This window comes from Argiope bruennichi, chromosome 10, assembly GCF_947563725.1.
Source record: "Argiope bruennichi chromosome 10, qqArgBrue1.1, whole genome shotgun sequence".
NCBI lineage: Eukaryota > Metazoa > Arthropoda > Arachnida > Araneae > Araneidae > Argiope > Argiope bruennichi.
Genome location: NC_079160.1, coordinates 104,852,424 through 104,870,903, shown reverse-complemented (window position 1 = coordinate 104,870,903; position 18,480 = coordinate 104,852,424). Strand labels below are relative to the sequence as shown.

At 32.4% G+C, this 18,480-nt stretch overlaps 1 long non-coding RNA gene across 1 annotated transcript in view; it reads left to right on the top strand.

Moving 5' to 3' along the window:
• Positions 1-9,443: 9,443 nt before the first annotated feature.
• LOC129988982 (uncharacterized) overlaps positions 9,444-18,480 on the top strand; it is a 227,365-nt gene continuing 218,328 nt past the window's right edge. Inside the window, exon 1 of the long non-coding RNA XR_008785719.1 lies at positions 9,444-9,502. This is a non-coding gene — a long non-coding RNA (uncharacterized LOC129988982). The remainder of the gene's footprint in view (positions 9,503-18,480) is intronic.

Below are 18,480 nucleotides of genomic sequence, written 5' to 3'. Positions count from 1 at the left end.
ATTATTAATGTATTTAAAAAGATATAAAAATATTAAGTGTTCTTTATTATTTTCCCTGTAACACAATCTCTACTTTTAAACTTAGTTAATTAAAATACTTCCTCTGTCTATCTGATAATTTTATTTATTTTTTTGTAATCAATGTGATTTTTTTATTCATATATTTACCTTCAATAGTTAATGCACCTACCTGTTGTTAATGACTTTATATCCAACATCGTTTTAAATTCTAGTATTTCAATCAAAAATGCAAGATTAAAATTATTGATTATATTCTAATTTAAAAATCTTATTAATCTCGTTATTTCAAAATATGATATAAATATTATTAATGTATTTAAAAAGATATCATGAAACTATTAAGTATTTTTAATTATATTCCTGGTATAATTAACATTCCATACAGCGTTTTGTTGAGGGCAATCCTTCAAAATACGGTGACCAACAATATCCAATGACCTTGTTTTTCCAAAAAGTCATATTCTTCTCTGCCGTCGAATTCATTGTACGCAAGCATTCCAGTCGGACCGGTTACTTTTCGCTAGATATAGCCCCCACTTTTGATTACAAATGATAAATAACCTTTATACTTCACTATATCTATGTGTGTGTATATATATATAAAAAAAAGAACCAGAAAAACAACACAACCCAGAAATTCCACCAGTTCTTTTTCTTCATCATCTATCCCTTCCGAATATGTTCTATCCTTCTTTCGAAGAGTCCTGGGGCAAGGTTGCCTCTGCTGCTGCTCACTCACAACAAAGAGTTACCGCCTTGGCATCTCGACAAATATGACGCCATCACTGGTAAGAGCCAGCCTAGTAGCCAGTAATTTACTGCGCTTCTTGTGCCTTGAAATATCACATTTGGTAAGCTGGTAATCTGCTATCTTGTTAGACAAGATTGAAACCATCTCTTTCCAAGCGAGTGATATCGAGGCGTGGCAGGTTATTGCTACGATAATACCTGTTAGGAATGATGGCCACTGCACCTTTTAACTTTCAATGATACGCCAACCAGATTTGTAGGGTTTTTTCCCTCTTTTATTGTTTTCCCACGTAGATCTCTCCCCTCCCTACTCTAGTCTTTGTCTCCAGCAATGGCATTGTTTATGGCCTTGCTTACCATTGATTGTGTGTGTGCTCTACAAATGAATGAAGAACAACTCGTTATGGATGTTTAAATGAAATCAAAGTAAGAGATCTACAGAAGGAAAAGATAGTTCACAGAAGTTCAATTATTACAGCAGGATCCGTTTCATGAAAGAACTAGCATGCCTTATACAAAAGAATTGCTCATGTAGAGCTTTATTGATTTGTTATTTTGTAACTGCTTTTTATTTCAGTTAATACTTTCTACACCGTAAAGGCTTTTATTGACGTCCAGTAACATCAATATAAAAGGATTTGATGCTAATTTAACATTTGATTATATTTATTAAGTATAATGTTAGTCCCCGTGATCATGATTAAATCTTAATGGAAACTAGATCCGAACATTCAAAATAATTTATTTTTATATCAGATGATATAATTCATTTTTATCATAAGACAGGGTTTCACAATATGTGTCATTCCTATCCCCGAAAGTACATAAAATTGTCTCGAGTTGTACGTGGGAAAGAAATTAATGGTGAACTTTGTCAGATAGAATGAACAAAAGTGAAAAATCTGTTGTAGGAATTGGCACTTCCAATACAATCTATATTAATGCTCTAATAGCAAAGAGTTGAGCTGGCTTTCCTGGGTATTGGATGAAAGAATCCAGATAAATCCATAAAACTATATATATTTAACTATAAAATCGGCCGGGATAGCCTGGTTGGTTGGGCTTTAGATTTGCGTCCCTTGGGTTGCGAGTTCAAACCCCGCCGGCCGAAGACTCTCCGTATGTCAGGTGGCTGGAGCACGTCCTCCATGTCGAGAGTAATACCACTGGGGATACCGAATCAGGAATGATCGTTCTCTGATTCATATCTAAGTTACAATCTGTGGTTGAGTGAATGAAATGCATGAATGAAGGCCGCCCCGAAGAAAGGATTATGACGTGTGTGTAGCTAAGTCATTCTTTTGGCCCTAGATGGCGCTACTGAAATGTCAAGAGACGCACTTTTGGCTTAAAATCACTGACTTATAAAACCAGCGGGCTTGCCTATTACAACAACAACTATAAAATTAAATCTGAAATATTTTTAATTTAGAAAGATAAAAATGATGAAAATTCAGTTTAGATATATAGTTTGTCAGCAAAATTAGTATCTGTCGAGAGGAATAAGGACGCCTTCCGGTAAATTGAATGTACCTATCAATAGCATGTACATTCAAACAAGCCGTATACAAAGCAGCCTTAAAGTTCTCATTAAATGTGCTTATATATATATTAGCACATTATATGAGCTTATAAATGTGCATAGTTATCATCATACACCATTTATTACTGTACCTCTATATAGATATTAATAATTACTCATAATTTGGTGAGGGTGGGATATCTAGAGCAACGATGAGAATGCAATACGTATGCATGTAAAAAACGATTCAGAAATACATATAACATATTAACGACCCAGTCTCAAAGGAAACCACATTAGTCTAAATATTCTATTGTTTACATCAGATGCCATTAATTTTTATTCAATTATTCACTGACAATTGCTCCTTTGAAGAGGGCCCCAGGTTTTTCAATAATTAGGAAATTAGTTTGGTCTTTATAAATATGTTAAAATTAGTTTCAAATTTTATCCATGAACCATTGTAAAGAAAGAAGGGGGGGGGAGATACGTAACTGTATACTAACAAAACCACAAGGAATCAATCGATTTTCTCGTGTTTTCATATACTAACACAATATAGCGTGTTTTGTACTTATCTTCTACAAGTGATAAAGAGAGTTGAGCAGGAATTACAGAATAGTACTCTTTCCTGTTTGCCGCTTTTAATCACGAGTTGATTTTGGTCTAAACCCTTGTCATAAAGTTCACAAATTAAAATTTATGGATCCAGTGTGTTGCATTTAAGAACTACTACTTTAATATCCACATTAGTATACTATATCCATAGATGAATTTCTTCCAAGATTTGATATATATACACTTTTTTGATTTAAAAAACACAAACCAAGTTTCATTTATCTAACTCATTTTGCTCCGTATATTATTCTCGAAAGCCTTCTGATGACAAAACACATTTATTTTCTCTTGAAGATTTTCCTTATAATTCCATAAGGGTTTTACAGTTTTAGAGTAAAGGTCAAAAACCACATTTCATTCATCTAACGCTAATTTCAGACCCATAAAGATGTGAGCATATAAAGTCTGTAACAATTAAGGAATTCTTAGATATTGAAAACAAGTATATATTATATATAAAAATGGTTGTAAAATATTTATTACGTTCAGATAAAAACTAACATATTTGTACCAAAATAGGCATTTTTATCAATTTTTTTTATTTGACTTTGGACCCAGCATTCTGGAAAACAGTCTACAGAAAATCTAATTACTCTGTGACCTGAAAGAAGGTATAAAAGTTGAAAGAGTTGTATGCATTACAATGCTAAATTATCACTTATTAAATATATGTTTATAAATTGTCATTCAGGTCTTTTGATGTTTTATTTATTTTTTGTCGTTCAAACCCTATTATTTCTTCTTAGAATGATATAGAGAATTGTTTTTCTTTAATAGGATACGCAGCTGAAAGAAAAAACAAAGTTTAACACTAGTGACATCTTTTTTGAGTGACTATATGACTGGTTGGCCCACAACTATTTTTAACAATTTTTTCCGAAATGTTAAGTTAATTCTTTTGTTATGTTATGAAATCTATTTTTAATCTATGAATGAACTCTAAAAATATGTATTCTGAGATGAAATGCAATGTAATTAGATAATACTTGTCTATGATACCTTCTTGTAACAAAAATTAAGTTGTGCAGTTGGACCAGTTCATTCAAATAATAAAGGATAATGTATTTCTGTGTGGGTTCATATATAAAGAACAGATTGTTTGACAAAGAGCCCTCAGATTTGGCACAATACACATTGAAAGTTGCGAATGTACACCTAAGAACAATTTTTTAAGCTTTTAATTAAAATTTTAATTAATCGGAATTTAATCGAGATTTTAGTATTTATCTATGGAAATTCTAGAACAGAATTATTTATTTTTAATAATCCAAAATTTATTTTTAAGCCAATTAAGAATTTCAAATATTGTTTTTCTTTAATGCTACCAGTTGCTCTGCCGGCGTCCTTGCAGAGGGGTAGCGCATACTTCCTGTGATCTGGGCGTCCCGGGTTCGAATCCCGGTTCGGGCATGATTGTTCTTCATCTGTGTTCTATCTGTGAGATGTGAGTGTGCCCCCCTCCCTGTAAAAAGGGGTTGTGCACGCGAATGTGTGAGTTTCATCTTCATATCAGCTAGAAGTCAGACTTCTGCCCTCTGGTGCTCAGGGGTCTTTACCCTCAGAAGCAACTGCACCCCCTTTCCGTGGTAACGAGGACACGACATCATCACCAATTGCTCTGCATTTATTCCTGAATTCTTTTACCAATATGTTTTTGCATTATTTTCAATAATAGACTTCATGTTAAACATGAAATTTTCACATTTCCATTAATTTCCTAACGCATATCCAACCGTTCCCAAATCTGAATCCAAAATGATTCCCAACAATAATTTCTTTCATTATTGAAAATTTACGAAAAAAAGATTCTGATAATTATTTGAGAAAACATTATCTTTAGAACAGAAAGTAAAAATAAATTACATCAAAAACCAATGTACAATTTGAAATACATTACCAGATGCGTCACAATTTGATGTTTAAAATTGCTTTATTGAATGAATCATGAACTTTAAGTTATGTGTAAACGATTTCATTTAAACTAAATAATATTTCAGTCGAGCCACTTGATCACCAAAGAAGTTTAATTAGTAATATTAAAAACTATCCTCAGTTTAGAACATTAAACTTTGCCGTGAGCATTTGAAATGCCTATTTTAAAAGAAATATAATAATTTTACAAATTATTTCTTCATTATTTAGTATTACAATAATATTTCAAGTTTTATTAAAACAACCATCAAATTACCTTCAAGTATGAATTTATAATTACGTTTTTGCATTTTCGCTTACCATATTTAGATCATCTATAAGAAGTATTTTTATGTTAAAAAAATGCATTAATAAGTAAAAGTTTTAGGATTATAAGATAATAATTCCTCTTCGTCTCAGAAGCCTTTTCCAAACATCTCATTGTTAAAAAAAATCCAAAAAAGGGCAACAAAAATATTTCTTTCCCCGTTCATTATCATTAATTACATCGCCTAAACCAACATTGGCGCAGAAATGGAAGCCAAAAAGCCAACGCAGCCAATTAATAAACTCCGCGCTTAAATTCTATCTCCATCCGGTATGTTTTCTTTCTCATTTTCTCTGAATTTTCGATCTTATCCCAGCCAATTAATACGATTCTGGGCGGTTTAATGACGGCCGTTTTATTTGAAGACTCATAAATAGATTTTCCTCGGCGAACGCCCACCCACTACTGCAACGCGCTAATTGGGAAGAATAGTTGAGGACCTTTTGTACTAGTCTATCCGCGAAGACTTTTAAGGGCAGCCCGCTTTCTTAATGTATATAATTAACTGGGGCAGCGATTTCAGCAGTCCGTTGGAAAGTCGTATTTAACGGGGAACTGCAACGGGAGTCTTAGTTTTCGTTGTTATAACACACATTGTATGGCCAACTATGTGGTACTATCGCAAAATTAAGAATGATGCCTCATAAATTGTATGTAAGTTGAGACTGGATTTTGTCCGATTTAAGTGAGCTGGTTCCATGCTTTTTCGGCTTAATTGTTTTCGTAGGAGTTAATTTAAATACTTCTGTGTGATTGTAGTTTATTTCTTTCGCAGGGTCATGCGTGTTTAAGTGAGCTTGTGACAGAATAATTATAATATCTGATATATCTTTTTTCATTCTCTGTAACTTCGTCTCTTAATAGTATTATGTATTTGATTATTTTAACTTAAATTTGCACTCATAAAGGTTTTATTTTAAGCACTTATACTTTTGTGTCGCTCGAACTTTTAATTAATTCCAGGTCTTTAAAAATATAATGTCTGTAATTTTCACCATATGAAGTGTTATGGCCATAATGTCATAACTTTCATCAAAGGGTGAAACTGCTCTGCTTTATCTATTAGATTCAGTAGCCAAATAAAGTCACTGATCTTATCCAACGTATCTATCTCACCCATTATCTATCTTAATGTTATTTATATCCTTTACGAATTGGAAAAATTAATCTGCAAACGCGTTGCCAATTTCCCATTTCTACAATTTTCGCTCACTGGCGGATGCATACTTTTTAATGCGCCATAATAGTCAGGATTCACCTTAAGCAACAACTAAAAGGTTTAAATCCATCCATCAGTATTTACAGAAATGCATTTCAAAATTAAAATAAGGGGAATTTTGAATTTGTTGTTTGATAACTGGTTTAAAATATTTTCATTACATCATTGATTCTTGTATTACGTATATGACGTTTTGGCAAAAACATTTGCAGTCGTTGTAAAATACCCATGATTCAGTTTATTTTATTTTGAGTGTTTAAGAGGAAATTCAAATGGGATTTTTGATATTATTGTATGCGAATATGAGCCATGAGTATTGAAGAGAAATGAGGTTCAATATGAAGCAAAACGAGGACGAAAAAGCAATCTAGAGGCATTCTAATTCTGCAAAAAGGAAAAAAAAAAACTAAAGAATTGTTAGACAGCAGTTTTAGACAGTTGAAGCTATAAAAATTCATATAAAGCACCTAAAATACTCATAAAAAAGAATACATATAAGAAAAATAAACCGATTTTTTAAAAAAAAGTAATTACTGTATTATAAAGCTTGGGATTATTAAGAAAACCAGTGAAGCTATAGATTTTAAGAGATCCCTTTTGATCTTTTCTATTCATAAAATATTCTTAGAATATTGTTGTTTTTTTAATAAAAATTATCACTTTAATTTCATATTTGCTTTCTCTTTATTTTTATATAGTTAATTTCAATTATCCTTGTCACAAAATAAAGAATACCTCTTTTGTACAAGTCGTTGACCCAAATTTCTATTAAGCTGTTGTATACCCTTTCTCTTCGAGTATATTTTCGAATTTTATCTAATTTATACCAAAATATCTCTAATATCATTTACATATATTTGCTTATTTTCAGATACAATATGCTTTTGCATTTACAATATGTATATTTCTTATTTTATTCTTTATAATTACATCTGTATATATATTGCCTTCTATTTTTGAATTTCCATTTTTATACACCACCATAAAATCAGTAAATTTTGCAGATAAATAATTCTATATTATAATAAAATTATTTTAGTAGCTGTATCGAATTTTCCTGCTCTTAAGTTTTATAATCATTATCGAAAACTATCACCAACCTTTAGAGTATTGCGTGGAGATTTTGTTTCTTAAATATCCAACCGATTACTGAAAGAGGTGTGACTAATTCTTTACTAAAAGCTACTGGACTGTAATTTGGAAAGTGAATCAAAAAGTTCTTTGTAAAAGTAATTTTTTCGCTAATTGTGGTACTTTGTTTCAAAGTGTACTTGATATTTCTATATCAATCACATATCGCACATTTATAAAAACGCTTTGTTACTTAAATATTATTATGTATAAGTGCCATTACAAACTATTTTAGTGCACAAAATCCGAAACTAACGCCAAAATCCTCATTAAAACAATGTTACATCACAGATACAGAACACTCCATGTAATCTTAGCATATTAATTCAGAAATAATTAGCGGTGACTACTGTTAAGTTGATTAAAAGTTCATTCACTGAGTAATTGGTGAGAATGTATGTAGTAGTATAAAGACAACTAAATAAATATTTCTTCGTGTTTTGTAGCATTTTAGTTTGAACATAATTTAACAGATAATATCACTATTTTGAACAATATTTTTTTTATTATGCAAATTATTTAAAAATTTAGGCATAGTAAGTAAATATTGTTTGTGTCATTATTTTTCACCTTTTATTAAAATTTCAAAAAAAAAAAAAAATGCATGTTTTATTACTTGCACAGCAGCACCATAATGCTTAGGAGTTTGTCCTTTTTAAGTAGCTAAGTTATAAAGGATCCATAAGCTGAAGCATAAAATTGCAATGAAATTTGCTTTACTCTTTATTATGAACTTTAAAACATTATAATGATCGTCAACAACAACCTGTTGGTATGGTCTCGATGGTAAGGACCGATTCCACCAAACGTCGTGTAAGCGGTTTGTGGTTCACGTTAAATCCGACGAGGTCAAATGTCCACCCACAGGTGTGATGCGGCAGTTAGGAGAGAGGGTGCCAGCTCAGTGTCGTCCTCGTTATCTGACCGCGGCTCAAAGAGATATGTCCGAAAATACACCTAGTGTTGCTTTAAAACGGGCGGTTAATGCAACTGAACTGACCTGAAAACGTTTTTATTTCACTTTCGAAAGCCCTCAGTTCACTTTTGACCACAGTATCTAACTTAGATCACCTCTCCTTATAGAAAAGATATTCTATCCCAAGAAGGGGCATTTCTGCACTCTTGGATCCGTTAACCAAAACGCCAGCAGGCGAATTGTCCTGCACGACTGGATTGTTGATGGCATCATTTCGGCACAGCATGGACAAAGATATAGTGTTATTATTTCAGACCAAAAAATGTTTGTATTCTCTATTTTCAAATCATGATCATCTTGATAAAAGCTATACACCATCAGTAAAAGGCGCAAGTTGAAAAATTTTGTAATTTAAAAGATAATGCTGTACAGCTCCTGATTATATTTTCCATCAATATGTAACTGAAAAAATAATCGGTAAATCTCGAAATTTTAGATGATCTGCCCTCTACACATCTATTTTTTGTAAACATCTTATATAATCAATGTAAACAAGAAATCGTGCTTGAAAAATCAAATCACTATGCATGATATCTTATTTCTTGTACATCCTTTTTTTTCTCCGCTTTCTGACATCAATCCACCGATTTATCCGCTGCGATCAGTTGTTACGATTTTTATTCTTTTAAATCCTAATTCGCCTTTTTTTTTTATCCATATTTTTTCTTTCCTTTTCCGAGCAGAATTTTTTTTTCTTTAAAATCAAGATAAGATTTCATTCACCTTTAATTGAGAAATCCAAGGTGAACAGCATGTCTTTTGTTTTATCTCGGTTGCATCAAGAATCGATTTTTTTTAACTCCATTTTTTGTTTGTTCGTGAACAGCTACGAGGATCAATTGTTTGCGTGTATATATTTTTTTTATGGAGGTTGTTTATTTCGCCATGCATTTGATCTATTTTTCTTCTGTTCCAGATTAACCATTTGATTGCGTTTCGAAACCCCATCAGCATTTATGACCACCTATTTAGAATCATTTTACAAAGGACAACAAAAAAAGTTAAAATCTATACAGCCATGACTTGGTAAGTCATATTTTCACAAAATTCTGTGAAAAGTTTATTATTCATTTAAATTATCCATATATGTATCTTAACTTAATTTAAATCCGAATTAAGTTTCTAATTTTTCATCTTAATTTAGCCCATGTTACCTTCATTCTAAATTGTTCCTTTATTTTCTTATCCAATTACTACTTTTTATTTAATTATTTCTAGTACACGCTTAACAAAATTGCTGACTTAGTGATTCCCACACTGGTTATGAAGGAATAAAAACGCTCCCCTATTTTTTAAAGATACCTAAGATTCACTGATCTAAATCAACACGTGGCAAAGAAATCCTTATTAGAATATCATAATAAAATGAGTGAATAGACAAATTTCTCCCTCTTTTACACTTATGTCACGATATAGACTGGACGCATCTATTATTACTTCATCCCTGTACAAAGTCCCTCCTTTTCAGCCACGCATTTCCAAAATTGTATATATGTATATATATATATATATATATATATATATATATATATATATATATATATATATATATATATATATATATATATATATATATATATATATATATATATATATATATATATATATATATATATATATCCATCTCAAAAAATCAAAAGAAAGAAAATCGAACTTAATTAAATTAAAAAAAGACTGGGAGATGAAAAATGAGATAAGGAAATAATAATATCAGTTCTTACTTTAATCTACAATAGATTGGATACAATATAATATACAATATACTATAATACAATATACTATAAATGATGTAGTACTATATAAGTGTTGAAGTGATAAATGATACAATATAATATAAATGATGTAGAATTTTACAAAAACTTAGTCAAACTGTCCAGCCAGAAAAAGTCTACTCTTCTCATGGATTCAGCTTATTCGACTTAATAAAAATAATCTATTTTAATCCCTTGATAAATAAAAAGCATCCGAGAATGGAGCCAATGAGTAACCAAGCAGATGAACAGATCATACAGAAAATAGATATATCATTTTACTAATATTTCATCAAGATGTCAAATCATTAAATCATTATATTCTAAACGAGTCAGTGCTTACTGTCTTGTAATAATCAACTTAAAGGGGAAAAAGAACTCCAGTTAGTTAAAAATAAACCCTTCAAAACCAAGAATCTGCAAAGCATCCGAGAACAGAGTCAGTAAGTGATCAATCAGACAGACAAATGGTAAGAGAAAATAAAGATATGACTTTATAGATTCTTCATCAAACCATCATGCGCGCATCAAATATTATATATTTAACTGAATCAGTGTTTAATAACGGCTTGTATTAACCACCTTAATGAAGAGAAAGTTCTCGAGTTAAACATCTGTTATATAATCCCTCCAAAATCAAGAATAAGAAAAACATCCGAAAGCAGAGACGAATAATTTAGTAGTGAAACTACAAATTAAGTTTACAAATATTTCACCAAACCGTCATGTGAGCAAAACATTATACTTTTGAGTCAGTGTTTAATAACTGACTTGAATTAACCACCATAATGAAGAAAAAAAACCTCGATTTAAACGGCTGCTATAAATAACCCCTCTAAAACCAAGAATAACAAAACATCCGACAATACAGTCAATGGGTAATCAATCAAACGAACAATTTTTATTCGAGATATAAGTTTACAAATATTTCCACAAACCGGCATATCAGTAAAATATTATTATTATTTTAACGGAGTCAATGTTTAATAACTGACTTGTATTAAGCAACTTAATAAAGAAAAAGGCCTCGAGTTAAATGACTGACATAAAACCAAGAATCAAGAATGAGCTAAGCATAGAGTCAATGAGTGATCAATCAGACGAATAATTATTAGAGAAACTAATAATTTCATCTAAATATTATACTTTTAAACTAAACCAATGTTTAATAACTGCCTTCTATTGGCTACCTTAATGGAGAAAAAGACTTCGGTTTTAATCGCTGTTATAAATAACCCCTCCAAAACCAAGAATGAGCAAAACATCTAACAGTAGAATCAATGAAGGGGTAATCGATCAGAGGAACAATTGGTTAGAGATAAATATTTCGTCAAACAGGCATGTCAGCAAAATATTATATTTTTCATCTGAGTCAGTGTTTAATAACTGGCTTGTATTAACCACCTTAATGAAGGAAAAGACCTCAAACGGCTGAGATAAAAACCAAGAATCAAGAATGAGCAAATCATACGAAAGCAGAGTCAATGAATGATCAATAAGAGAAACTAGAACAATAGAGAAACGAGAAAAGTTTATAAATATTTCGTCAAACCATCATGTTAGCAAAATATATTTGTAACTGAGTCAGTGTTTAATAACTGACTCGTATTAGTTACTTTACTGAAGAAAAAGACCTCGAGTTACACTCCAGTTATGAATAACCTCTCTAAAACCAAGAATGAGCAAAGTATTCGGAAACAGAATCAATGAGTGATCAATCAGACGAATAATTTATTAGAGGAACTAGAGATATAAGTTTACAAATATTTCGTCAAACCGGCTTGTAAGCAAAATATTATACTTTTAACTGAGTCAGTGATTAATAACTGACTTGTATTAACCACCTTAATGAAGAAAAAGACCTATAACGGCTGAGATAAAAACCAAGAATCAAGAATGAGCAAAGCATATGAAAGCAAAGTCAATGAGTGATCAATCAGGCAGACAGTTATTAGAGAAACTAGATATATAAATTTATAAATATTTCATGAAACCGTCATGTCAGCAAAATATTATACTTTTAACTAAGCCAATGTTTACTAACTGCCTTCTATTGACTATCTTAATGGATAAAAAGACCTCGGCTTTAATCACTGTTATAAACAACCCATCCAAAACCAAGAATGGACAAAGCATGCTAGTGTAGAATCAGTGGGTGGTCAGGCAGCTGAAAAAACTGCATCCAACATCGCAAACTAAGTGTGTCAATAACTTTCAATGGAAACAATAAACGATTACGTGTCTTTTACCAAGGTCGATTGACGTGTCGACGGAATGCCAACTTTGAAGAGAAAAATAAAATAAAACAAAAATCGTTTTGGTTTCTACACTTCGTCAGGGTCGCCACTGGACAGCGAAGAGGGACGAGATGTTGTCATGTGACCTTGTGGCTCACCTGTTTGGTCATGCGTTCCGTTTCAGCGAATTTCACTTTTTCGGAGCATTGTGCCTTAAGTGATGTCTTACTACAATTGTGGTGACAGGCGGTAAAAAAAAAACACAATCCTCTGTGGGTTGTTTGTTATTTTTTAATCCGAGATTGAGATAATATTTGGCTTGTACAAGCAATAGCAAACAGAACTGGAACCGCTGCTTATTAAATCAATGTTGTTTTTGTTTATTTAGTTGGTTTAGGATGATAAATTGCTCAAATGTATTTAATGTTTATTTATTAATCTTATCAAGTACATATGTTATTACATATATTATTATTGATTATTTCGTTTATCCTCTTATTTCTATTACTAGCCAAAAGTGATAGATGCTTGAAAAACTGTCCAATTCTGTGATAAATAATCATATTATTTAGGGTGCATTAGCTTTTGCGAAGATATTCTCAAAATATTTTTAAATCTCATTTTGTTCTGTTAAAAGGATAGCATTTATTTTTAGTTATAAGAATTGTATTATTTATAATGGCATTATTTTAATTAATTTTCACTAGGTAATTACTTTCTTGGATACGAAGGATTGAGAAGGTATTGTAATCTCCAAATCGTCTGTCTGTTTATCTGTTAATCATCATGTCTGTCCGCCTGTCTGGAAACTTGATATTTCAAAAACGTTTTCAGTCAGACAGATGAAATTTAGTATAAGAATTTACGATCAAATTTGTATATTGTTTATCAAATTTTAAACGAATCCGGTGGCAGAAACTCTATTTATCTGGCTGTTCGATTATAAGTGAATCCAATAGCTGCAAAATCCAAAGAGCTTAGGCAATTAAAGTTTAGTACAAAGATTTATCATCTAAAACATAGATTTGTATCAAATTTTGAGCGAAATCTGTCAAAGATTGACCATGTATTGGTCTGTGCTTTCGCATGCATGTTAACGTAATAACTCATTAACGGAAAGACATAAATCAATGAAATCCGGTATTGTTATCTTGTAACTGCAACTGTAGCTCCATGTCAAATTTTAATTTCATTCTGTTTGCAAAAAGACGTTCAAAATACATATCCGCGAAGTAGACTCAGTACAGATGTACGCCAAAGATCTATATTTCGTAATTGTTGTTCGCTAAGGAGAAACCACGCATTTGCGTTCTTACCGAAGGTCCAAAAATTTATGTAATAAGCAGATGGAGAAGTCTTTAATTGAAGAGTATGTGGGAAAATTTCGGGAAGACCTGTCCCTGGATTTTATTTTCTTTCGTAAAATATCCATAAATCCAAGTAATTCGAAATAATTTCAAATTCCACATGGATTTCATTCTTCCTCCTAGGTTTTAAAACAATTTGGAAATTTAATGGTTTTTATAAAAAAAAGCATATATCTATCTTGTCAACTTGTTGAAGACATTTTGATTTACAAATGGGTATGAATTTGAGACTGACAGACGTGGACATGCTTCCAGTATTCGGTGAGTTCCCGACATTTTACGACAGGTCATTGTAGAGATTTTAAATTGTTACTTTCAACTTCGCAATTTGATATTTTCAGAAAGATGACGTTCTGGCCAACATTTATACCCGTTCACAATTAGACTTAATTGCAAGGAAGGTTTGTAGTATTATTAGTGTTGCTGTTGTTGTTTCTTATGGCACTTGCCTTGGACAAACCCGCTGTTACGAAGACAGCGATTTAAGCCGGTGGGGGAGCGTCTCTTGTTTTTTTAGTAGCGCCAACTAGGGCCAAGAGTACGACTTTGCTACTCACGCATCATTCGTTCGCTTGCACAACCCCTTTTTACAAAAGGGCACATTCACACATCTCACAGATAGAACAACGAAAGAACAACCATACCCAAACCGGGACTCGAAACCAGAGCGCCCAGATCACGGGGACGACGCGCTACCCCTATGCCAGGAAGCCGGCGTAGTAATTATTTAATTATAGCACTGTATAATTCTTTTATAAAAGCTCCAAAAGGCATCTTAAATCTTATTACATTTCATGAGATTATGTCTTTTGGATGTTTATGAATTATAGGAGAGTGTATTAGGAAATGGGTTTGGAGATATTTCTAGTACTGGGTTGTTCAAAGAGTTTCAAATGTTTTTAGGCCATTGTAAGAATGCTGAATTGCTAAAGAACATAAAGAAAATTATTCATTTTTGAAACAGAAAATAAATAGCAATTGGAAAAGGATTATCTACTGTAAATTTGAATGAATGAACAAACATGGAATTATTTGAGTGATCTTTCTTTCGACAACCTATAGAGCAACATTCAATACCAAAAAGTTATGCAGTTTTGCTGGTGGGAATTGGAAAACTATTAGCATTGCCTAGTATAAACTGGTACTGCCGGATGAAATAAGAAATTCGATTAAATTCGGTAGGAAAATGGAAAATTTGAAGCAAACCGTTAATCAGAAACGCACAGTATTGCCCAATTGTGAAAAGATAAATAATTAGAATAATGCAACATCATATTCATCGTTAGCTATTCTCTTGGACAAAATGTTGGAACGTGGTGGAATATCTTACCTCATCGTCTTAGACACATAGTTATGTTTTTACCCCATAATCCTTCTCATGTAGTCCTGCTTCGGCACCTTAGGACTATTCTTTATTTCGTCATTTGCATACTTTGTCAGAGAAAAAAATCCAGTTCCTCTGGAGGATTGAGAAGTTTCTAGGTGATAATTAAAGGACGTTTTATGAGAGTTCAATAATGAAATTTTTTAAAAAAATAACAAATTATTATCAAATAGAACAATGTATATATTGTTACGAATCTGTGATGCGGCTTCCCAGTATAGTTGGTTTCATAGGAGGTCCCAGAGCTTGGCGACAAACGTGGCGACTTTGGAGCCAAAATAGATTATACCCGGAACATCGAGAATTTTCCCGATCCGTCTAGTAGGAACCGAGTTACGCCTCGAACGTTCTTGATTGGTTGAGAGGCTTCTAGCCCCGCCTCCTGAGACCTATAAAAGGAGCAGCCTGCAGCTGCCGAGTAGTCGTGAACCAGAGAGTAGTCGTCGTAGTCGGAATCGACGTTAAAGAACTTGCCTTCCAGAGATTAGCAGAGCAGCGACGGAGTCAAGCTAGTGCTGAACTAAGCTGTGCGCTACTGTCTGCAGTAGAGTCTTGTTATATGCTGCTGTGTATGCTGTTGTATGCTGAAGATAATCGTTTTCTATGCTGTATATAGTTGTCGTTTTTGTGCTGTCCTGTGTGTCTTCGTGTAAATAAAAGTCGTTGTTTCTTTTTCTACTGTCGCCTGCTGATTGAGCGTTCTCCACACAATATAACTTCCACTATCCAAACGAACCCCGGAAATTTCGTAACAATATTATAGATTGAACTTCATTATTCGTTTGAAACAAATTCTTCTCAATTTACTTAAAAGTTAGCAGGGAGTTTCGGTACAAATCAGTTTCTACAAAATATTTTTTTTTTTTTAATGTTTTCTAGCTTGGGTACGTCTAGAACGTGGAGATTCATCGAAATCTCTAGTTCCAATTTTTTTGATGATATAATGCTTCATCTTTTTTATATTTTCATATGCATGAAAATGCAAAGGATTACAATTGTTTTTTTTTTTTTTTTATTCCTGATTTAATTTCAGAATTTCATGTAGCAAATTTTTCTTATGAAAATGAGACTATTTATTATTATTTTTTTAAAATAAAAGAATATCAATACTTTGGATTCTTTAAACTACAAAAGTGACTTTTGAACTTCAACGAACACGTCCATTTTAAGAAAAGGAAACTATTAGAAAATTGCTTAAATGAAAAGTGTTTATTCTGAATTTTATGATTTTCCTGCCATTGATTGCTAAATATTTATCTATAAACACTTATCTGCCATAGAAAAAAAGCAAATAGAACTTGTTTGCTGTCTCAAAAAGATAAATCCGTTGTGACGGCAGCAATTTTTCAACTTAACGTCTGTTGCTCTTTTCAGCAACAAACAAAAATCCCGGTGATGACTTATGAATACACCTTTCCAAACTGTTTTCATGGTATCTTTATGGCAACAATTTCGCGCACAGCATGTTCTTTGCATCTTTTTATCAACACATATAGCGCTAATCCATCAACTTTCATGGATTCGTTCTGAATCAGGAAGTCGGGAACTTCCTTTCACTGTTAAGTGAATGAGTATGCCCTGATGCAAGCAAATAAGGTTGTTGCGTGTGCAAGTCGCGAGTGGAACAGGGGTGAACGAGGCGTGTACCCCCTTTTACCCGCGAACGGGAGGGCGTCATGCAATTAATCTCTAAAAGCTGTGGTTCCGAAAGGAGTTTATAATTGACTTTTAAACGTGCCAGGAATTAAATACATAAAACTAATTAAGAAGATGCGAAATTTATGTTTATTTGTGTGAGCATTGTTTAGATTTGGTTGATTTGCATAAAAACTTCTGGGAAATTGTGAGAAATAGCATGTCAAAAAGTAACAATAAGCCGAGATTTCCTGGATTTGGGTGTGAAACAATAAAAGGTTAGTGGTGGCTTAGTAATCAATTGAATTTTGTCAGATGTTAATGTATGCATAAAAAATTAGCGATGGTTTTGTTGACAAGACTATTTTAATATGCTTCGCTTTTATTGCACCATTAAGAGAGAGAATTAATTAAGGTCATATAAAAGAGTTAATAAATATTATTTAATTGTTCATGAATCATCTTTTAATTACACATTCCATATCTAGATTAAGAGAAAAATGTTAATGATATAGTGAAAGCAATTCTAATAGAAAACTGCAAGGTCTTTGAGTTCAGGAATTTGGAGAGATAATTGAAATTTGCCCATGAAGTTTCATTTCATTTAATTTCGTAAACAAACATATCAACTAATGAGCACGTATTTCACAATTAGAAGAAAAATGAGAAGCGATGAAACACAATTTATCTTCTAATTAATTTCTTGATGAAGAGAATTTATTAATTCAAAAAACCTTTTTTAGAATTTTATCACTACATTTTATTGATTATATTCTATTCTAAATATGAAATCACGATATTCTAATGGAAAATTCTCGATTTCTGCCTCTTTTAGTCAAGAGATTGACACTGATTGTGGCGGACATTCATCATAATTTCGCATATATTGAATATGATATTGGTAAAATTTCTGTCATTATCATGGCTAGGAAATGAGATAATTAGGATGACAACTTAGACTCCGTTTTCATCATTAGTGCACTGTTAAAAATTACTAGAACCTTCAGCAAATATCAGTAGTGTAACAATTAGCTAACCCAATCCATCAATTTAGATTTTGAGAAACGAACTCGTGGGCTACTATGGAGGTTCTCTTGCCAAGATTCCTAGTTTTAAAAAAAGGAAATGCCGGCGTCCTGGCATAGGGGGGAGGCATATGGGCATGTCTTCCCCGTGATCTGGATTTCCTGGGTTCGAGTCCCGGTTCGGGCATGGTTGTTCTTCATCTGTTCTATCTATGAGATGTGTGAATGCGCCCCCCTGTAAAAAGGGGTTGTGCAAGCGAATGTGATGCGTGAGTAGCTAAGACGTACTCTTGGCCCTAGCTGGCGCTACTAAAACAAGAGGCGCTCCCTTGGCTTAAAATCGCTGACTTCGCCAGCGAGCTTGTCTATGGCAAGTACCATTAGAAACAACAACAACAAAAAAGGAAATTATCCAAACTCGATATTCAAGAAAAAAAAATCAAAATACAAACAGTTTTAGTGAGGATTCTGATAATTATTGAATATCATATTGTCACGTAGGTATTTTAGTATGGAACTCAATGACACACACAAGAAGTAGAGCTAAACCAATTTATTAACTCAACTCAGAACTCAGTGACTGACAGATCTTCTGCTTTTATACT